Source organism: Tenrec ecaudatus, chromosome 3, assembly GCF_050624435.1.
Source record: "Tenrec ecaudatus isolate mTenEca1 chromosome 3, mTenEca1.hap1, whole genome shotgun sequence".
NCBI lineage: Eukaryota > Metazoa > Chordata > Mammalia > Afrosoricida > Tenrecidae > Tenrec > Tenrec ecaudatus.
The window spans coordinates 113,158,507-113,181,719 of NC_134532.1; the positions used below are offsets into that span (position 1 = coordinate 113,158,507).

The 23,213-nt window shown below is 44.6% G+C and overlaps 1 protein-coding gene and 1 long non-coding RNA gene across 4 annotated transcripts in view; one reads left to right on the plus strand and one right to left on the minus strand.

The window, feature by feature from the left end:
* SGMS2 (sphingomyelin synthase 2) overlaps positions 1–12,153 on the minus strand; it is a 106,683-nt gene extending 94,530 nt beyond the window's left edge. The window contains exon 1 of one of the 3 annotated variants that reach the window (XM_075543947.1): positions 12,002–12,153. The gene's annotated coding sequence lies outside the window, so the exon portion shown is untranslated. Of the gene's footprint in view, positions 1–11,379; positions 11,400–11,663; positions 11,865–12,001 lie in introns of those variants that run through there. The other 2 variants (XM_075543948.1, XM_075543952.1) reach the window with 2 other exon arrangements.
* Positions 12,027–21,495, plus strand: LOC142442719 (uncharacterized). Its single transcript, XR_012783459.1, has 3 exons — positions 12,027–12,386; positions 13,025–13,371; positions 21,179–21,495. It is a non-coding gene; the product is annotated as an uncharacterized LOC142442719 (long non-coding RNA).
* Positions 21,496–23,213: the final 1,718 nt, after the last annotated feature.

Below are 23,213 nucleotides of genomic sequence, written 5' to 3' on the forward strand. Positions count from 1 at the left end.
TCTTTGAGGGTCGCGAGGGCTCTCCGATGGGAATTTCATTGGGAAACCGTACCCCCCTACCCTACAAGGGGGGAGGTGCCCTTGCAGACATCTTCCTGTACCCAGAGCTCAAAGAACATTTCAAAAGAGCACAACCAGAGGCCCTCAGAGACAGCAGACCTGCCATGTGACACCATCTGAACGGAGGCGTGCAGAAGTCTGTAGGGAAGGGTTAGGGAGCAAGAAGGTACCACCGCCTGCAGATGTCTGTAGACCTAAGTGGAGACTGTTCGGAACAACAGCTTCATGGTTGTGATCTTCTGTGATTTTGTAGCAATACTTTGTTACTTATCCTCCTATATATGTGTGTATACATATACAAATGCATAGAAAGAGACACATCACACACACACACACACACACGGAAGATGAAGCTTTCTACTCCCATGACGAGTCTTGGAACCAGACAAAGACAGTTCTACCCTGTTTTAGAGGGTCGCTATGAGTCAGAATTGGTTCAATGGCAGTGAGTGAGTGTGTGTGTGTGTGTGTGTGTGTGTGTGTGTGTGTGTGTGTGTGTGTGAATCTCTCTATACATATCACCATAGCAGGATAGAGAGGGAAGAGGATTTACTGCTCCTTGCTGAAGTGACACTGCGCTTCTACTAAAGGTAGGTGATGGGAAATTGTGGAAATGAATACTGGTGCTAATTGTACAACAAGATGAGCACATTGCCATTAAATTGATGTTGAAATGGCAAAGTTCTCTCATATACATATTTTAAACTACATATATAGCCATACATAGATACATGCATATATATATCCATATTTTTTTAAAAAGGCACAAACTCACTGCCATGGAATCAATGACAATTCGTAGCAACCTTGTTGGACAGGGGAAAACTTTGAGGTTCCAAGACTGTAACTCCTGATGGAAACAGAGTTCATCTTTCTCCTGCGGCACAGCTGGTGGTTTTGAACTGCTGATTGTGACCTTGCAGACTGCTACCTCTTTCTCCCACAGGGTGATTGGTGGGTTCCAATAGCCAATCTTTTAGTTAGCAGCTACTTACTACACACTGTGGGATTCAGGCTTACTCTAAATGTTTCATACATATAAACACTTATCCTGTATATGGTCATCTTATGAAGTAGCCTATTTGATATTTACAGACAGGAAATGGAGCTTCATCTGCAGAAATTGCCTAGATTACCCAGTGGGAAATCATAACACTGGGATTCAGATCCAAATCACTTGAGCCGCCCAGTGTTCATCTCTGACGTGACTTCATCTCCTTAAGGTAGCAGAGACCAGAGAAATATTCCAGGTCATAGGATGGCAGATATATGTGGGAGCTCCCGAAAGTTCATGGAAAGATTCCATTGTCTTTTCATTTTACTTCTCCATGAGCTTTTTGAAGCTCTTTCGCATAGTCCTATATCGATGTATATATCAATGAAAGACTGGACACATCTCCCTGACAGAGGCATACAGAAGCCATGAGACAAAGTGGAAAAGGAATGGGCATGAAATAAGCAGATCCAGCTTCCCTTGCAGCTCTGCAGCGTGGGGTGCATCACCTTTTCGACCTGCGTTGGCACCTCCACAGCGGGGGGAGGGGGGGAAGCTCTATTCGCAGGGCTAGCGGAAGATGAAGAGAGCATTGCGCCTACTCTCACTAATCTGGGAACCCTCACAGCAGGACCGATAAACAACGTCATGGATCATGGAAGGGTGTGGGCATGGAAAAGGAAGTTATCAGTGATTTCATTGAACTTGGATCAACTATCAATGCCCACGGAAAAGATAGTCAAGAAATCAAACCGTCTATCACACTGGGCACATCTACTAAAAAGACATCTTTCACGTTTCAAAAAGCAATGGCTGAGGTACATTTGACTCAAGCAGGGTCTTTTCAGTGGACTCCCAGGCAGAAAACAATGGATACATTCCAAGAAGAAAGCAAACGGGAGAATGAACAAAGCAGATAAACAACCAGGCACAATCCTTTGAAGTGTGATGGTGAGACTTTGCCTTGCTTGCTTTGGACATGTCCTCAGGAAAGACCTCCCACTAGAAAGGACGTCATGGTTTGTAATGTAGAAAGTCAGGGAAAGACAATGAGATGCATTGACACGGCAGCCGCCACTTGTAGACTCAAAAGGACCGACTCTCATGAAGACAGCGTGTTTCCTTCCTTCTGCTTTACGTAAGGTCCCCCAAGTTAGAGCTGCTGCCAACTGAAGACAAGCACTTCCCTAGTCTGGTCCGGCCCACTGAATCATTTGATGGCTGATCACTGTTACATACTAGCAGCTCCACAGTTAAACTATCTTATGAGTCTTTTTGACACTTTGCAGATGGGTGGCTATTTAGGGTTATCGCCTTTCCACACACCTCTGGCAAGGTTAGCAGTTCGAAACCACCAGCATCTCTGTGGGAGATTGGGCTATCTACTCCCCTAAAGCGTCACAGTCCGGGAACTCACAGGGCAGATAGCTATACCCTGTGCTATAGGGTCACTATGAGTCAGCACTGATTCAATTGGATAGTAGTGAGTTTGGTTTGGGGTTTAATTTTGTCCCCCTCCAGTGGTCTATGATCTAAAACCATCTAGTCTTTCCTAAATCCCTTTCTCTACTCCTAAATAAATTAATTTCTGTATATTTTCTCTAGGTCATAGGCTCATCTACTTAATTACAGTAATCCCATGTACAGTTTCAGTGAAAAGCTCCCTTAACCCTTCTAAGCAATATATGCACATGTGTGAAGAGGGTGCTTCCCAGATGACTCTAATTGGCAGAGCAGGCCACAGATGCTCTTGACCATTGACTTCACTCCCTCCAGGGTCTCACAACCAGCTGCACGGGATGCCAGTCAGCAGGCCTCTAGAACAAAGAGATCAGGGGCCACTTTCCCAGGGCCACAAAATGTGCTTCTGGTACTTCCCCGCTTTTTTTCCTGCAGCGGTTTCCCCACCTCCAGCTTTATCTCAGGAGCAGACTCCACACTGAGATGCTAACCACAAGGTCAGTGGTTCAAACCTACCAGTAGCTCCCTGGGAGAAAGATGAGGCTGTCTACTCCTGTAAAGATTTAACATCTGAGATACCCACAGGGGACGTTCTACTTTTTCCTATAGGTGGCTTTGAGTGAGAGTTGACTCGATGGCAGTGACTTTGTTTTTTGGTTTTGAGAGTTACTATATCTTGCAATCCATTCCATTTGTGGGGAACATTTAAAAATATATATATATATATATATTAATTCTTATCATGTACTGAAAGCACACTCATGGCATACTGGGTTACTCATAGAACTGCTAACCACTCGGTCAACAGTTCGAAACCAGGTCTGCAGGAAAAAGATGAAGTTTTCAACTCCCATAAATAGTTACTTTCATACTTATATTATCTTGTCAGATAATTGACTGATGATCATTCTAAAGTATTCTATAGCCTAATAGAGTTAATCATAAAATTAAACATATAAACCCCAACACACACACACACACACACACACACACACACACTAGTTCCTGAAACCCAAAGAGGAAGTTCTACCCTGTTCTACAGTGTCGCTGAGTGAGGATGAAATGGATGGCAGTGAATATATAACACATCACATATTTCACACTTCTGATCAATTTAATAGGAGCCCTGATGCGGTAGTGGGTTACTATTGGGCTGCTAACCCTAAGGTCAATAGTTTGAAACCACCAGCATTTCTTGGGAGAAAGACATGGCTTTCTACTCCTATAAAGATAGATTTAGAATCTCCAAAACCCACAGTGGCCATTCTACTCTGTTCTATATGGGTAGCTGTGAGTCAAAACTGACTGTTGATAGGACGTGAGTCATTTAATGAAAAGAACAGAATGGATTCCAGTGGGAGGTACTCAAGTCTCTAATTTCCCCTAAATGTGATCCCTCGGCTCATCTGGTTGGAAGTATGTAGCAATTGGCCTTTAATCAGATATTTATCCAACATCTTCCTGATGTGCACAAGTATTGCTAGGTATGCCTGGAAGGAAGTGGCGTTGTCTATTGTAGAGAATTCAGCTCATTCCCAATTTTGCCCAGATCTGGCCATGACTGACATCTAGGATCAATCTAATACCACCATCAAAACGAATCAAGATAAATGTAAACCTTCTAGTAACTTGGCATTCCATGATGCTCACCTTCCCGAAAAAAATCACTGAAGACAAAGTGAGTTCATGAGCAAATGTGGTGAAGAAAGCTGATGGTGCCCAGCTATCAAAAGGTATAGCACCGGGGGTCTTAAAGGCCTGAAGGTAAACAAGCGACCATCTAGCTCAGAAGCAACAAAGCCCACATGGAAGAAGCACACCAGCCTGTGCGATCAAGAGGTGTTGATGGATCAGGTATCAGGCATCATCAGAACAAAAAATCATATCATTGTGAATGAGGGGAAGTGCAGAATGAAGTGCAGAATGAATGAGGGGAAGTACAATTGGACATCCCCTTATGGAAGGGTCATGGGGGAGGAAACAAACTAGTCAGGGTACAGTGTAGCAAAGATGAAACATTCAACTTTCCTCTAGTTCCTAAATGCTTCCTCTCCCCACCTCCCACTATCATGATCCCAATTCTACCCTACAAATCTGGCTAGACCAGAGGATGGATACTGGTACAGACAGACAGTGGAAACACAGGGAATCCAGGGCAGATGATCCCTTCAGGACCAGTGGTGAGAGTGGTGAAACCAAGAGGGCGGAGGGAGGGTGGGGTAGAAAGGGGGAACCTCCTTCCTGGGGGATGGACAACAGAAAAGTGGTTGAGGGGAGACGTCGGATGGTACAAGATATGGCAAAATAATTTATAAATTATCAAGGTTTCATGGGGACGGGGAGTGAGGAGGGAGCAGAAAAATGAGCTGTTGCCAGGGGCTTAAGTGGAGAGCAGAAGTTTTGAGAATGATGAGGGCAATGAATGTACAAATATGCTTTACACAATTGATGTATGTATGGATTGTGATAAGAGTTGTATGAGTCCCTAATAAAATGATTTAAAAAAGAGAAACATACAACTTTCCTCTAGTTCTTTAATGCTTCCTCCCCCCAAGTCTCATGATCCCAATTCAACGTTACAAATCCAGCTAGACCAAAGCATGTACCCGGGTATAGATAAGAGCTAGAAACACAGGGAATCCAAGACAAATAAACCCCTCAGGACCAATATTGAGAGTAGCCATACCAGGAGGATAAGAGGAAAGTAGAGGGAGAAAAGGGGAACTGATCACAATGATCTACATAACCCCCTCCCAGGGGGGTGGACAACAGAAAAGTGGGTGAAAGGCTAAATCAGTCAGTGTCAGACATGAAAAAATAATAATTTCTAATTTATCAAGGGTTCATGAGAGAGGGAGGGTAGGAGAGGGTAAATATGAGAAGCTGACACCAAGGGCTCAAATAGAAAGAAAATGTTTTGAAAATGATGATGGCAACAAATGTACAATGTGCTTGACCCAATGGATGGATGAATGGATGGATGGATGGATGGAAGGATGGATGGATGGATGAATGGATGGATCAATTTGTTGGTGATGAGTTGTCCAAGACCCCCAAAAAATGATTTTTGTTTTTAAAGAAAGATAGAGTGAATGTGAGCTTTAGGGAAAACTACGAAGGATGAGAAGTGGCACTTTCCTGAAGCTTGTGCTGCTTCCCAGAAATTCCCAGCAAGTGGGTGGCTTTGAACAAATAGAAATGGCTTTTATCACCATTTGGGAGGCTCCATCCAAAAAACTCCTGCCATCCAGTCAATTCTCACTCATGCCGACCCTATAGGTCATAGAGAACCGCCCCTGTGGCTTTCCGAGACTGTAACTCTTTTTACAGGACCAGAAAGCCTGACTAGTTTAAGGAGAAAGCTTTCTCTCTATGTCAGCGGTTCTCAACCTGTGGGTCGCGACCCTTTCACAGGGTTCCCCCAATTCATATCAGTAGCAAAATGACAGGGATGAAGTAGCAACGAAAATAATTTTATGGTTGGGGGTCACCACCACATGAGCAACTGTATTATAAGGTCACGACATTAGGATGGTTGGGAACCACTGGAATTTACAAAACACATTTGCGTAACACAATGGAATCCAAGGCAGACGCTTCTAGAGTTTTCACTTGCACTGTGACTCAGTAACCATCTGGGCTGTTCTCTCTGAGTTGGAATCTACTCAATGTCAATGGGTAGTGTGTTAGCCTTGAACTCATTATCATCCCATCTCATCCGCTCCCTTGTTCTAAAAGGTGGCTATTTCTTTCACTTAAACACTTGTTCTATGTGGAAGTGGTTAATGCAGAGAGAACATCTGCCATTCCTACAACCTTCACAGATATTTAAGAACAAAAGCAAATCCTCACTGCCATTGAGCCAGATTCTGACTCATAAGGACCCTAGGGCAGGGTGGAATAGCCCTTTGTGAGTTTCCCAGACTGTAACTCCACACGGGGGTAGAAAGCCTCATTTTCCTTTTCTAGAGTGGCTGGTTGTTTTGAACTGCTGGTCTCAGCAGCCCAGTGTGTAACCATATTCCAGCTATTACATTCATTATCTTCTTCAGTCATCACGATTAACCAGCCTCTAATTAGCCCACTCTTCTTAACAGAAGCTCAGTGTCTCCTACACACTAACACGATGGGTTTGACTATAGGAAGGGGTATTTTGGAAGAGAAAAAAAACACATATAGAACTGCCAATTCAGTTAATGCTTGTTCTTTAAAAAATTCTAAAAATTAATCCAAGTTTCCGGTGCTCTGGTGGTACAGTGAACCAAGTTGAACCTGGGTCCTGTGACACTATCAGTCTGAAATACACAAACTGGAAGGTTGTATCTTAAACTTTTATTAGCAAATCATCAAGTGAGACGGGCTTGACGGTAGTGAAAACCAACCAATAAATAGTTCTTTACCCGATTTCTACTTTAACTCTACCTATTTAATTCTGTTTTCAATTAAAGCGATTGGTAGAAATGAATAAACAGAGCTGATCTGGATTTTCCTCCATCAGAGGCTGAATTTAACACCATTCAGGCACTAACAGGAGTTCGGGGCAGCATTGTAGCTTTGATATTCAGACTGGAGTCTGCAGTTCAGAACCACCAGCCCCACGGAGGGAGAGACGTGAAGCTGCTGAGAAGAGTAACGATTTAAATTCTTGGTAATACTGGAGTAGGGTCGCTATGAGTCAAGTACTGACTTGCTGGTGGTGGAGTTCATGTATTAATTTATTAATCATTAATTCCTTAATATTGATCATTATTAATAAAAACCATCCGGATAAGTCAGATGAGAATAATAAAAATGTGAAGCAAAGGCTAAGTTAAAACTTTGACTCCGGAGCAAAGAAAGTGCTATATCTATCATAGTAAAATTTGAAAAAGCTTTCATAATTTAACAAACATTAGCTAATAGAAAACGTCCTGCATGTTCATTAAATCAATCCTCAAACATGTGACTTCATGGTATACTTGTCTAGAGATCCAACAACATATTTTTGAGGTTTTAAAAAAGGGTGACCTGTTTAAAATTGTTGGGGCTTCTTCTAAACCTGGTGACAAATATGCCAAAAGTAGGGTTTGAAACAGCTGATGTGTCTGACTCGGTACTAAAGAAGCAAAGAGCAGAAGCAGGCTTCATTTCTGAGGCAGTTCTGGAAAAGTGTGCACTGCTCCACTCCTCTACGGTTCCCTAGGAAATCAGTCTTTTGGCTTATCACAGCATTATGAAAACAAACGATATTTTACGAATGTCCGTAGGTCCCATTTTTCATCTGATAACCTCCTTGGGTCCCTGGAGCTGTGCAGCTCTACGCAAAAGATGCATGCGCATGCTGTCGTGACAACCTTATGGAAGACTCAACAGGGTCCCGAAATGAAAACACCCACTATGGAAGTTTAAGGGAAATAAGAAAGTCTCCAAAATGGAATTTGGTTTTTAAAGAGAAAGACAAGACACCAAAGGTCTACTCAACTGAGCATTACATTTCATTTTTTAAAAAACAAATCTATTTATTGGCAGCCCCTGACACTTCGATTTTTAAGATGAAAAATTATCAAAACAGTCAGTGTGCACACAACGAGAACTAGCTAGAAAGATATTGAATGCAGCCACTTAACCCTGTGGACACTGGAAACAAACTCAACGTTCCATCAAGTGGAACAGATCATGTCACGATACATTAGCACAACAGAAAACTACAAACTATATTAGAATATTTTAGTGGCATGAGTAATGTCCGTGTTATCTAAAAATCCACTGCCATAGAGTTAATTATGACTCATAAGACTGTATATCTTTACAGGAGTAGAAAGACTCATCTTTCTCTCTGGGAGCAGCTGGTGGTTTTGAACTGCTGACCTTGATGTTAACAGCCCAACTCGTGACCACTGGGCAGCAGTGCTCCTGCAGAAAATGAACTTGGTTTTGTAAAGAGTGAGTTGTGCAACTTCAGATAAATTGTTTCCTTAAAATCAGTTTCCTTCTCGGTAATACCTACTTACTACCAATCATACCTACCACATGGGGTTGGAGTAGTTTTCCATGTATGAGAACAGTTGGCGTGCTGCCTAGTCCAGAGTAAGGCCAATGCAAATTAACTTTACATCGACATAGTAGTGTGGGAAAAAATGGAAAACAATACAATATTAAGTGGCCTTTAAACGGCCAGATTATGGTTGAATTATTTTACCTGTATTCTTGAATTCTCAGTGAATAACACACTACTTACAATAGACATATCATATGATAGACATATCATATGGGGAAATGAACAAATTAGAATTTTCATACACAATGATAACTGAGAAATTATTTGCTGAATTGATCTTTCATGTTTCATTTAGACAGGTTTGCTCCAGAACATTGAAAATGATTTAACCTAAGGGCTACACTGGTCTATAATATTTTTATTGGATAAAGCAAGGCATATTTGCATTGGTTAGTCTAAGATATCTGAGTCCCAAGTGGAGAATCACTAGGTAGTCATTATCAGTGGGGGGTAGCCCATGGCAGCATCATTGATTAATTCTCCCATATTTCCTTCCAATTCCTCCCCTCTCCCACTTCTCAAGCTCTTGATTTTCCATTCTGCGTTCCCCCCCCCCCCTCTCTATATAACCAATAATCAAAACCTTAGGTCTCTCTCCAACAGACTGTAAACCTCTCCAAGACAGAAAAGGTCTCCTTCATCTTAGCACACCCAGCAGCAAACCAAAACCCAACTCACTTCCTTAAAGTCCCAGACACCCAACAGGGCATGGTAGAACTGCCCCTGTATCTTCCTCCCAGGCAGAGGCTGGTGGGTTCGAACTGCTGACCTTATCATTAGCAGCCCAAGGCCTAAATACACTATGCCACCAGGGCTCCTACACCTAGCACAGTAGCTGGTATCTAATAGTTGCACACTAAATGAACTGAATGAATGTCTGATAGTAGCAATTAATTCAGAAGTGACTCCAATTCCCTTATAAGAGAATTACGGGATAATACAATGGTTACTTTTAAGGCTGAAGTTGTTTAACATTCTCAGTAATTTTCCCATTTAAAAAAGCCTCATATCAAAGCATTTCTTTTATGAAGATAAATAAAATTTCTCATTGTATTCCATTATTAACTATAATAGATAAAAGAAAACACTTCTCCATCCTGACTAGCTACAGTACACATCCAATTTTGTTTAAAATCCCATAAAACCCCCAGAGTTTAAGTAAATTAATCAATCAGATGGCCACAGGTCTGACACCCATGCTCCCTCTACACCACCCTGTAGACAAACCTCTCCTTTGACACTAACCGGTACTGTTAGAGAGGCGCCTACGACCTTTCCTCATTCCGGAGCTTAAGTTCCTACCACATACTTCTTATGGCTTTTGAGAGGTTCCATGGGAAGAGAAAAGGGTATTAATTCCAGGTTTGTAAATTATCCAGCTTTATTTAAAAGTGAAAGTAAAGAAAGTAAATTAAATATTAACTGGGATCCAAACACTCCCACCGGAAGAGCAAACCAAAGGGCTATCAAAGGAAAATCTTGCACTGCTTTAAGGGTGGGGAGGGGGAGACAAAAAAGATAGGGACAAAGTCTGAGGGCGCTTTCTACACATTCAATCTTCCTCTGTCTCCCAGGTCCTGTCCTTCCAGCCACTCCTCTGAGGTTGTTTGAAAGGCTTAGACAGAACTTCCCACACAAAAAAACAAACAAGTTATCCACCCTTGAACTTCCTGGGAACCTAAGCACTTGTCAAAAGAGACCGCTAATGTGGATGTCACAGGCTAAATCACCCAGCAGATAAAGAGGAAAATGTATGCAAATGAACTGGTTAGTTCTTAAGCCAGCTGGAACCTACTCCTATTTATATACAAACAGCTACAATTTAAGGAGGTCTGGTTGCCAGACAACAGGCTAGGGGTTTGGAGCTTTGATCCTCATTCCCATTTAACTGGCTCGGCGTGGTTAAGAGACCTGCCTGAGCCAGGAGATGAAATTAGAGGCGAAATCAAGGACTTGAGAAGAATAGATAGATGGAAAAGCCATACCCTACGCCGAGGCACTCAACAGTTGAAATCGCTTCAAAATTTAATACACACATTAAAAAAAGAGATTTTACAGTCACATGAAAGCAGACAGAAGTATGGCAAAGGTTAATAAAGACAAAAGACACTGGAGCTGTTTCATGAAGCACCATCCACATGCCAGGCATCTTCACGGGGTCCACACCAACACGTTTGTGCTAAACGCCAGGGCCCCCTGCGCGCCTCCCCCTCAAGGGAAGCGAGTCGGGCCGCTCCATGCTGAACATTTCCGCGTGGCCAGCCCAGAGTGGCACTAATAGGGTTCACAGGGCGCCCTTCAAGAAATCAAGAACAAACCAAAAAGTAGTCACTCCACCACCCCGGGGTGGAGTGCCCAATAAACAAGGTAAGCACAGGCTGACTTGTGCTTACTTACTAATCTGTAGTGAACAGTTTAATGTTTTTTCACCACAAATTAATTAATACAACCACGCTTACTGGAGTACGCTGTCGCTGTCAAACCCAAAACCAAATTCACTGCCATCGAGTTGATTCAAACTCCCAGCCACCCTGCAGGGCAAGGTGTAACTGCCCCCGTGGGTTTCCCAGATTAACTCTTTACAGGAGGAGAAAGCCTGCCTTTCTCCAGCGGAGCAGCTGGTGGTTTTGAACTGCTGGCCTTGCGGTTAGCAGCCCAACGTGGACTGTGAATTTGAAAAGAGGCTTCCATTCTCGTGGAAGGTGCTAGCTAGTGGGGTCGGGAGAGAGGCAGAAAGGGCCACAGCTAAGAGCAGGATCTTTGATGGGGTAAACCAGAAGCAAATCGTCCACTGCAGCTCAGTAAACATAAGCACACCTGTGTTTACCTCGCTGAATGGGCAATCTGACACGGACTCCATCCGTGACCTCCAGTGGATCTGAACAATCCACGGCTCCACTGAAATGGTACAAACGAATGGTGGTTGGAAGGCTCGGAGGAGGAAGGCGACGCGGAGCTATCAAGCACAACCCAGGGAGATGCCCGGGGGCGGGGCGGGCAGAATTGGGGCCACGTCCCTGGTTCCGGTACCCCCCCCCCCCGCGGGCGCTCCGCAAGACGCGCCGTGGCAGCCCATCCTCCTCCTCCCCGGCCTCTCCCCGCGCTCCTTACCAGCTCCCAGCCCACAGCACTTGCTCCCGCGATGGGGGCTCTGCGGAGGACAGAGCCCGTGGCCGCAGCCCCCGGCCAGCTCGGACGCCGCCACCGCCGGGCCGAAGCCGCCGCAAAGTTTGCTCGGGCCGAGCCTGCGGCCGCCGCGGGAAAGCACCTCCCGGGTGGGTGGCTCCCGCGGCCGCCGCGCTGCAGCTCGGGCCGGACTCCGCGCGCCGAGGGCGGGTCTCCGCGCCCCGCTGGCGGGCGGCTCGCTGTTGACCGCGGCCCGCGCGCTCCTGACATCACTCATTCTCCCACGCCCTCGCCCGCCCCCTCCGCTCGCAACAGTGACTCACCCTTTCGCTCCGGGGCGGCCGGGGCTCGGCGGGCGACAAAGCGGAGCTAGAAGAACCTGTGCCGCTTCCCACGGAGAAATGCCCAGCCGAGGAGCCCTCCCCGCCGCCAGCCTTTAAAGGTGCAGCGAGGGAGGGGCTTGGCAGGCCGCGCCCCGGGCGCTGGGCGCAAAGGTGCAGGGCCCCGGAGCAGACCCCCGGCCTGCGGTCCGTGTGGCAAAGTTCTTTGGGTGCCGCTCCTGGCAAGTTTCAGGGGTGGGGCCGGGAAGGGATTCCCCACCCCCGCACCCGGCCTGATTCGGGGACCGCTCCCTGACGGCGGTGAGTGGGTTCCGGGGGCGCCCGGGTTTATTCAGAGGGCGTCGCCCGGCCGGCCAGGGTCAAGAAGGTGGGTGTCCCAGCCTCACTGGTTGCCTGGCAGTCTTAGTCATGAGCCGCCCCAAGGCAGCTCTAGGTGTGAGCGGGGAGGGTATTTCCAAGTTAATGAGACTAATAATACTTTCCCTTCAGTGACTAACCAGCGTGTCATTTGTCCTGTTAATTGATTTGCTTCTCGTTTAGCGTAAGAAACGGTAACCAAAATAAACAGGGAAGGGAGAATTCACAGCTCAGCGGAACCCTGTGCTTTTCTGCAGCACTGGGGGCAAAGGCGGCCACGTGTGGTTTCTTTGATGGGTTCAGTCGTTGCTGTTGTTTTCATGATTACTGAAAAGGTGTTGCTGCCTAAATAAAAATTCTGAAGACTCCACATTGCCTTGAAGTTGCTCTTCATACGACTGCTGCACGGTTACCGAAGCTCTAGATAGTCTAACCAGCATGAACAAGAGGGAATTTGGCCAAATCTATATTGAATTTAACTGACAGGTGTGATTTATGTTAATATCAACTTCCAGGGGGGGGCGGTTATAGGTAGCATTTGCGCTGGCTTACAGTCAACAAAATAACCAACCATAGGCATCTTTGGGTATGTAGTGGCGACATAATGTTGGTAAACAATCATCTTGTCTTTGGTTCTTTCTTAAACAGCCCATTTGGAAAAGGAGCTGCCAGAGCAGAGACTAACCTACAACTCGGTTGTCATACTACAGACCTTTTTCCCAAATGAAAATACTCCTGAATTAAGCAAACGCTCAACAGTATCGTTATGAAACGTGCACTTCTATAAAGCTATAGAGTAGTAAGGAACCAGAAGAGCCCATTGACAACTGAAATTTATATTTCCTAAGCTTATTTTTCCTTTTCAATAAGTAGCTTGTTCCCAGTTTTACAAAGCCCAGGCATTTTGACCAGAAGGATTGGTTTACTAGGAGGCAAAGTAAATGGAAATTCAAACCAATAGTTTTTTTGCGGACAATCACAAATCGGATTCAGAAGTGAGTACCCTGTTTCTTGATACAGAAAAACTAGATTTAACCTCATTACCATATGATGTTTTGTTTATAAGATTTTATAGATATAATGCTGTTGTTGTTATTAATGGACTGCCTGCGGAACCATTGTGTGTTTTTAAATGTTTGTTAGAAAATGAGGAGCTGATTCCAGGAGCCCAAGCGGAGAGCGAGAGTTTTGAGAACGATGGGGGCAACACATGTATAAGTGTGCTTTACACAATTGATGTATGTGTGGATTGTGATAAGAGTTGTATGAGCTCCAATAAAGTGATTTAAAAAATAAAATGTTTGTTAGGTAGGATGGATTTGAGAAATATCCTGTGGGACAAATATGTCCCAACAGACTCTGGCAATAAGATAGTTGGATGAGGTACTGAAATTTCTTTTTCACTTGAATATTAGCTAATACGGAACACTGCAGTTTCCCAATTTGCTAGAGATCGTCAAGTCGGTTCCAACTCCTCTAGACTCTTTGTCCAACCGAATAAGACACTGCCGAGTCCTGTGCCACACTCACAACTGTCCTTGTGTTTGATCCCCTCCATGTAGCCACCTGGTCAAACCATCTGACTGAGTCTTTCCTTTTTGCTGCCCTGCTACTTTTCCAAGCATGATGTCCTTCTCTAGAGACCGGTCTCTCCTGACCACACGTCCATAGATGAAGTCTTGCCCTTCTTGCCTCTAAGAAATATGTTCTGACTGTACTTCTTCCGAGACAGATTTGTTTGTTCTTTTGGTAGCCCATGGTACTTTCAATATTCTTTGCCAGCACCACAATGCAAAAGCATCGATTCTTCTTCGGAAGGTCATTTAAAAGCAGTTACAAGCAAACAAACAAGCAAACCAACAAAAAAACCAGTTGCACCAGTACACTGACAGGGAACTGCCAGAACTTCAAGCCAGATTCAGAAGAGGGGAGGTAATGAGGGGTATCGTTGCCGCCATACTATATTGTTGGCTGAAAATGGAGAATACAGGAGAGGTGTGCAACTGTGGTTTTCATTGATAATCGTCTTAGGCTGGGTTCTCTAGAGGGTTCTCATATATGTATATAGTTTTGCTTATATACATATTTAGATAGAGATACTTACATCGAACCAATGATTCATACAGTTGTCGAAGTGAGCAAATCCAAGCAAATGTTTTGCTAAAGGCTTCTCCAATCTCTATGTGGACTGGCAAACCCAAGACTGGCAGGAAGAAAACAGGCTTGTGGCTGCAGAGGCCAATGACTCCAAGGTCAGCCAGTCAGGCTTGTGGCTGCAGAGACAAATGAATCCGAGGTGGGCAGGCAATATGGCAGGCCATTGACTCAAGCCCCAAGAACTGGAGGTTGATGAGCCAGGTGCAGGATCTAGATCCAGCCAAAGGCAAGTAGTCTTTTCCACAGAGTTCACTTATACTGAAGCAAGTCATGCCCCTTCAAACATAAGAGCAACAGTGAGGACGGCACAGGACCAGGTGGTATTTCATTCTGTTGTACAGAAGATCACCATGAATTGGTATCAAATCAATGGCACCTAACAACAGTGAGGAAATTTCCTTTTGACTGATGGCATCAAAGCTGTGGTCTGCGTGAGGGCATTGTCTCTCACTCTAATTTTATTATGGATTAGATGCTGGTAGCAGATACTTTTATGGAAATCATTTCATTGAATTACATTGTATCATGGGGGATTACTAGGTCTTAACTGCCAAGCCACTGAGCACCCTGGCCCAGGCAAGTTGACACAAAATGTATCAAAACTATGTAAAGCATTAACCTGTGTGGATCAAAAAATTATAATGTTTTTTTAAAGGACTTTTAGAACATATGTAATTGTGCTCATGTGGAACCTGTGCTAGGACCAAGAAGTGGTCATTGGTACAGAACCACAGGATACAGCATGGCTTAAAATCAGGAAAGGGAAAGGATATGTGTTGCCTTTCCTGCCATATTGGAGCCTGTGGAGGCCTGCTGAGAGCAAGACTTCCAAGTGGCAAATATGTCTGGAAGGATGTGGCCCAAGGCCAATTTTGCTAGCTACAAATGGGGGTCTCCAGACCCAGAGGTTACACATGGCTTTTCTTAAAACTGAAGAGCTGATTTTTTGTTGTTGTTATCGTTCTTATTTTTTAGTGTACTTTTATCCTTACAATGTGTGTTAGTCAGGGTAGACTAACCAAAGAAAACAGAGAAACAAATCCATAGACACATAGACACTCATGTGTATAAGAAAGATCTTTATATACAAGAGCAATTGAATATTGAGAAAACATCCCAGCCCAATCCAGATCAAGCCCGTAAGTCTGATATTAGCCAATATGTCTGATACCAATCTATAAAGTCCTCTGCAGACTCTCGCAACACATGCAGACACCGAATGCAGGAAGCTCACAGGCCAGTGGGTGGGAAGTCTTGCATCGCAGCACTGGCAAGGGTCTCCACGTGGTTCCTTCAGCTATGAAAATCTGACTGCCTAAGGGTAGCTTCATGTAGCTTCTCCTCACAAATGTCTCCCAAGGAGTGAGTAGAGAGAGAGAGAGAGAGTCTTCCACCTCCAAGGAGGAAACACAGGCGTTTCCAGAATCCTCAGGAGAAGGCCATGTCCACAGAGAGGCCTCATTGGCTATATCCTGATTGACAAGCTAGACTCCATCCTTACACTCTTAATCCTCAAATTGACACCAGATTATGTAACTACCACACAACATATCATGTTTTACTAAAGTTGCGATTCATCACCTTGAACATTAATGATGATGAATGATCTGAGGGATAAAAAGAAAAGATGGATAAGTGTATTTTGTGAAATTTATTTTTTAAATCCAGTGCCTTCTGTAAATCAAGTTTTACAGACATTCCTTTGGGATGATGAACACAGTGATTAAGTTAGTAAAACAGTATATATCTGCAGAACCCATCTGCTTGTATAATCACTCCTGCTCTGAATTTACCTGTCATTAATGCAACCAATAAATGGTTATTGATTTACCACTTGATGCTCAAGATGTTTATATAAAAATCACCGTGCGCATTTTCTAAATGTACAAGGAAAAGTCAATAAGTGTTGCTACTGGTGTTCCAGTTCATATATGCCTGGGTTTATTCCAAATAAAACCTGCCAGCAACAAGGTCACTTGCCTTAGTCTCATTTGAATTCTCTCCCCTCCACCCCACCCCCAAAAAAGGTCCTATCAAAGCAGTGATTTACAAGGTCAACTTAGAAGGTTATGGTGATTCTTTTGGGAACTCCACAGGGATAATCTTTAAAGATTTTCTCAAAGGACACAGGATGACCAGTGGGACTCATTAAGAAGAAATATTAAGAAAATGGAAACGTGCACTGCTGAGCAAAAGACCAAGCAAGTTGTGACCAAGCGAGGTCTCCATCATGACAATGCACCTATTCATTCTTCAAGGGCGTCACAGGCCGTCCTAGAAGAGTTTCATGGGGAAATCTTACTCCATCCCAAGATTCTTGGTAGTGCTGTGGGTTAGGAATTGAGCTGCAGATCTCGAGCTTGGTGATTTGCAGCCTGCCCTTTAGGCACTCAGTGGGGGAGACATATGAGGCTTTCAGCTCCCACAACGACTTTCAGTCTCAAAAACCAATAGGGAGTAGCTCTACTCTGTCCTGAGTCCAAACTGACTCTATAGCAGTAGAGGACGGATTTTACCCCATCCTCCCTAACCCACTCATACTCTGTAGTTGAGTCCGGCTCAGAAGGAGCCTAGCGGTCAGAGTGGAATGGCTGGCTCAGGTTCCCGGGCCTGTGACCCTTCACTGGAGCAGAGCCTCCTCTTTCTCTTGCCCGCAGGCTGGTTAGTTTGAGCTGCCAACCTGTTGCTCAGTAGCCCTTCTTGTAACCCACTATGCCACCATCCAACCCCCAGCCTACATTCTGTCCAGCCTACAGCCTTGATACTGCCCTTTCAGATTGAATTTTGTTCTCCCAACTCAAGATGTGAGTATCTTGGCGATATCAAAATGGCTGCCTTGACACGGTTGGTATAAATGAAAACCCACGGTCATAGAGACAATTCTACTATACAGTGACTTTACAGGGAGGGAGTAAAACTGCCCCTGTGGGTTTCAGGACTGTAACTTTGCCAGAGTAGAGAGTCTCTTCTCTCCTGAGGGCAGCTGGTGGTTTGCAAGTGCTGAGCTTACGGTTGGCCGTTCAATGCGTACCCACTGCGCCACCTGGGCTCCTCCGTGGAGGGGAAAGAGTGATCCGGAGGAGCACTAAAGCGATGGAAACACTGCCATCACACGTGCGTATGCTTCTATGAAAGATAGGTCGAGAGACAAGAGCTTCATAGTTTGATATTTTTGTTCAGGTAAGGCTCCTATGGTTTTATAGCAATGCTTTTTGACTTGTGTCAACAGTGGGGATATTTTGTTGTTCTGTTGACTTTGCGTGAGGGTGTTTTTGTGGCATTAGCATTTTCCTAAGACCCAGCATTGTGAGGAGCTGATAGCAAGGGCTCGAGTAGAAAGAAAATGCTTTGAAAATGATCATGGCAGCATAAGTACAAATGTGCTTGAGGCAATGGATGAATGTATGGATTGTGATGGGAAACATAAGAGCCCCTAATAAAAGTATTTCATAAATTTTTTTGTGTGCAAAAGATCCAGCATTGTGTTGGGCATGTAACTATTGAGTGAGTAAATAAAAAGTTGAAGAAATGTTAAGGAACAAACCAATAGGAAGGACAACCCAATAGATTAAAGCATTTCAAAAGGCCATAATAGATCCAGTCAATGCCATCTAGGAGCATTGGCTAATTGTTGTTGTAAGCTGCTGGTGAGAGATAAGAGATACTGAATGAAGGAAAGACACCCTGTGGTGGGAGGCATTGGGCGGGGCAGCATCTCTGGAAAGGTGATGTCAGCAGTCTGGTACAATCTAATCTTAAATTTGCAGACATCAGACCCCTAGGCTGATTCTGAACTTCAAGTTTTTTCTAATAAGTGACGTGAAGTATGTGACATGAAGTCTCGTCATTCATGTTTCTAAGGAGGCATTCTGGTTGCACTTTCTCCAAACTGTTTTGGAGAAACAGTTTGTTCTTCTGACAGTTCATAATATTTTCCGTATTCTCCACCAACACCCCACCCCACCCCCATTCAAATGCATAAATTCTTGTGTGGTCTTGCTCATTCATTGTCCACATACACAGAGGGCACTTAAAAATGCCCTAAGAAGTACATTGATCATCAAATTGCCATCCGTGCTCTTCCAAGCTCTAAAGAGGTGTAGCAGATTTGCCCAATGCAATTTTCACCTTAATTTCTTGCCAGCAGCTTCCATGAGCATTCATTGTGGATCCAAGCAAAATCTTGACAACCTCAATCTTTGCTCCATTTATCATTATTTGTCTGTTGGTCCAGTTGTTGGGGATATTTGTTTTCTTTTCATTCAGCTGAAGTCCATACTGATGGCTGCAGTTCTTGTTCTTCCTCAGCAAGTGTATCAAGTTTTCCTTTCAGCAAGCCAGCTTGTGTCATCTGCATATCACAGTTGTTAATAAGCCTCTCTCCAATCCTCATGTAGCCTGCTCCTCCAATCACTTGCTCAGCATACAGATTGAATAAATACAGTGCAGGGACACAACTTTTCCTGATTTTAAATAATGCAGGATGCCCTTGTTTTGGTCAAGTGTCTCCCGTTATCCGCATGCATGTTCCTCATGAATACAATGAAGTGTTCTGCAATTCCTATCTTCTCAATGTTATCTTGACTGTCTAGTTTGGAAAGCAATAACACCCAAAACAATTAGGGTTGTGTCTACAGAATTCACCCTCTAGAGTTGGGTTTTTAGGTATTGAGTGTAGCAGGTCCATTCAGAGAGCAGACATCCGCCATTTATTAAGTGCCTATTGTCTGCCAAAGGACGCTGGCAGTGGAGTGGGTTGGCCTTGTATTTTGAATCCCCATGCCATGTGCTTGGTTTGTTTGTGTATGCCAGGGAGTATGCAAATAATCTCATTTGACCATTCCTGAAATGTTGTAACCTTTTCTTTCATACCAGGAAACTAAAGAAAGATTAAATCATTTACCCAAGGTCATATTCCTGACTGACTCACTGCTATCAGGTCTGTTATGACTCATAGTGACCTTGTAGGACAGGGTAGAACTGTTCCTGTAGGTTTCGGAGACTAACTTTTCAGGACTAGAAAGCCTGGTCTTTCTTCCAATAACAGCATAGTTAAGACCAAACCCCCCCCCCCAGGAATTTTTGCCCCAAAGTTCTTACTTTTGACCACCATCCTTTAAATTATACCTTTACTACTGTAACTTCTAGTTTGGCAATTTTTTAAAAAACTTTATAAAAATATAACAACCTAGGACGGCATTGACTTTGCAGCTCCGGGAGATGGACATATCTGATCAGAGCACACGGGAGCAGATGAAGGGCAGGAGGAGAGAGTGGAGCACAGCCTGGCCCACCAGGTCTTGAGGACGATGACCCCCACATGGCCAGCACCACTCTGAGACATGATGTCCCTCACTGACCCATGGCCCTTGAGGGTGGACAGCACCGGAGACACAGTGTGGGAATTGCACCCGACCTGATCCCACCACACTGAGGCAAATCACTGGGGGAGTGCAGTGGAACAGCAAGGGAATGGAGCGGCAAGGTCCCCAGGGAAGGCTGAAAGTGGACTTTGTGGCCAGGGCGTGGCGCCCCCACAGACTGGACTGGAAAACACTCCTAAAGGCCAACAAACGATCCTTGAACTAAAATAATAATAATAATAACCTAATATTATTACACTATTGGCAATTGGGAAATGGAGGGGGAAATTTTGGTGTCCTATAAGGAACCCAAGTGGTGTACTGGGTTTAGTGGGCTATGTGTTGGTCTGCTAACTGCAAGGTCAGCAATTTAAAACCATCAGCCACTCCTCAGGAGAAAGATGGAACTATCTGCTCCCATAAAGAGTTAGCCTTGGAGGAAAAAAATCATAGCATTGTGAATGAGGGGGGTGTGGAGTGGGGACCCAAGGCCCATCTGTGGGAAATTGGACATCGCTTGCAGAAGGGCTGCGGGGAAGAGACGGACCAGTCAGGGTGCAGTGTAGCAATGGTGAAATATACAATTTTCCTCTAGTTCTTGAATGCTTTCTCCTCCCCACTATCATAATCCCAATTCTACCTTACATATCCTACTGGACCGGAGGATGTACACTGGTGCAGATAGGAACTGGACATACAGGGAATCCAGGACAGATAAACCCCTGATGACCAGTGGTGAGAGTGGTGATACTGGGAGGGTGGAGGGAAGGTGAGGGAGAAGGGGGAACAGATTACAAGGATCTACATATAACCTTCTCCCTGGGGAATGGAGAGTGGAGAAGTGGGTGAGGGGAGACGTAAGATATGACAAAATAATAATAATTTATAAAATTATCAAGGGTTCATGGGGGACAGGGAGCGGGGAGGGAGGGAAAAAATGAGGAGCTGATACCAAGGGCTCAAGTAGAAAGCAGGTGTTTTGAGAATGATGATGGCAACATATGCACAAATGTGCTTGACACAATTGATGTATGTATGGATTGTGATAAGAGTTGTATGAGCCCCTAATAAAATGATTTTAAAAAAAAGAGTTAGCCTTAGAAATCCTTAGCACACAGTTCTACCCTGTCTTATAGTGTTGTTCTGAATAAAAATTGACTCCAGGGCAGTGAGTTCTTTTGGTTTAATATCTTTGCTTTATATTTCTGTTATTTAAGATAACTTAAAATAATATTACATATTCTGATTCTGATTTTTAAAATTGACACTGTATTATTGTTAGGTGTCTGGATTGGAATACCTCGGTTCTTGCTTCACAACCCTGAAAGAATTCCTGTGGCAGAGGCAAGTTTGTAATCCAAGCGACTTTGGCGAGGGCAAGGGAAGCTTCAGACATTACAGTCTGCAATGGCTCCCACTGCTTCAGGAGAGCGTACAAAGCTGCGTAGGAACCGCGCAGGAGCTTGTGACTGAATGTGAGAACCTGCTGGGAAGAATTCAGGAACAGGAGCACAAACCACCATGCGCGTGGAACCGGGAAATCCCGAGGGGCCAAGAGGATGTGGGCCCTGGGTGGTCACGCAGGCACATGTGTGCCGGCATGTGGGAAGAATCTCCCCCTTAGCTTGCAGCCCGCACCTGAGGAAGAGCAGAGGAAAAAAAAGGTGGGGGGGTCCAGTCTTCCTGGGGCAGGCTTTTATCCCTACGGGCTGAGGAGGCTTGGTTGAGGGTACTGGCCGACCTGATTGTCTGGGTTTAAGCGCACCTGGGTGATGTCACATGGCGGGTGCCTAGTATGTGCGCCCAGGTGGACCTCTCACCTGGGCCTCATTGACTGGGTTTTTCCCATAGGCGTCTAATTAGTGTGCCTGATTTCTTTCCAACTCCTTTATTGTGGCATGGACAGTTGATTTTTGTTTAGCATAGGCATCCGGAAAAACATCCCTCTTTCATCCCTAATCTAGCAAATCCTGTCATTAGAAGCTCTTTTCAAATTGGTACCTTCACAATGGTAGGCTATATCATGGATACATGCTTACTGTCTTTGGTTGTTTTCTAATTCTTAATTGGGTTGGAGCCTGGTGGCATAATGAGCTGCAGGGTGGGCTTCTAATTGCAAGGTCAGCAGTTTGAAATCACCAGGTGCCCCATGGGAGAAAGAGGAGGCTTCTCCTTCCTCAAGAAACCCACAGCGAGCAGTCTGACCCAGTGCTGCAGGACTGCAGGGTTGCTGCGGTTGATTTTGTCGAGTGAAATTCAACTTGATAATAATGAGTTTTTCGTTCTTAATTTGAAAGAGTTGGTGCAACACATTATTTATTTATTTATTCTGGTGCAATACAATTCTAACAAGGAAAAGTTTAGATTTTTTTAAAGTTGGTATCTACTATACGATGAATATGAATGTTCTATTTGAAAAATAAAATGTGTTTTGTGTATTCAGGAAAGCAACGGAAAAGTTCCATTTATCTATCACATTGTGTGAACAGTATTGTCCATGGAACGCCGGGATTGGAGTTGGGGGGATGGCAGGGAGGGGATCAGCTGCTGCTGCATAGACTCCGATCCATGGTGACCCCATGCTTATCAGTGAGTTGTGTTTCCTAGGGTTTTCGTTGGCTTATTTGTTGGAAGTAGATCACCAGAGTGTCCTTCTAAGGCACCTTTGGCTGTTCTTGAACCAGCAATATTTGGTTCAGCATCCTAACCCATTAGCCAATCAGAACACCAGGGACTCCCACGGCCAGTGTAGGGAGAACAGTAAGCAGCTTTCCAGCAATCCAAGTGCAAATGGCAAGGGTCTGGTTAAGGAGAGGGCGATGGGACTAAGGGATGTGAAATAGATTTGAAGTAGGAAAGGCGGGCCCTGCAGGTCAATGAAGGTGAGATGGGAAGCCTGGGGAGGTGATGTGTACACACGCCAAGGCAGGAAGTGCAGTGAAAGGATCAGTTTGTGGGGAAAGGTGCTGCCTTAAGTTTTCAACATCAAAAGCCTGAGATGTGAGATGTATAAGCAGAGATGCCAAGTAGGTTGCCGGACATACTGATCTGGAATTCAGAAGAGAGGCATTGACGATAGACGTTTGGGAATAGGTTACATGTGGTAATGGCGTGGAAAGAGTAGAGAGTGAGAAAGAAAGAGGGGTCCAAGAGAAAGCCCGAGACTACAGGCGAGATAAAGGAGATGCTGTCTGCGTATTGCTGGTCGACAACGAGCCTTCCCTTGACGGCAAATTCTGTAAATACCCTACTTTCTCAGATTATCTGCCCAGTGTACAGAGTTAAGAAAGGTCGTGAGAGGATATACCTTTGATGCA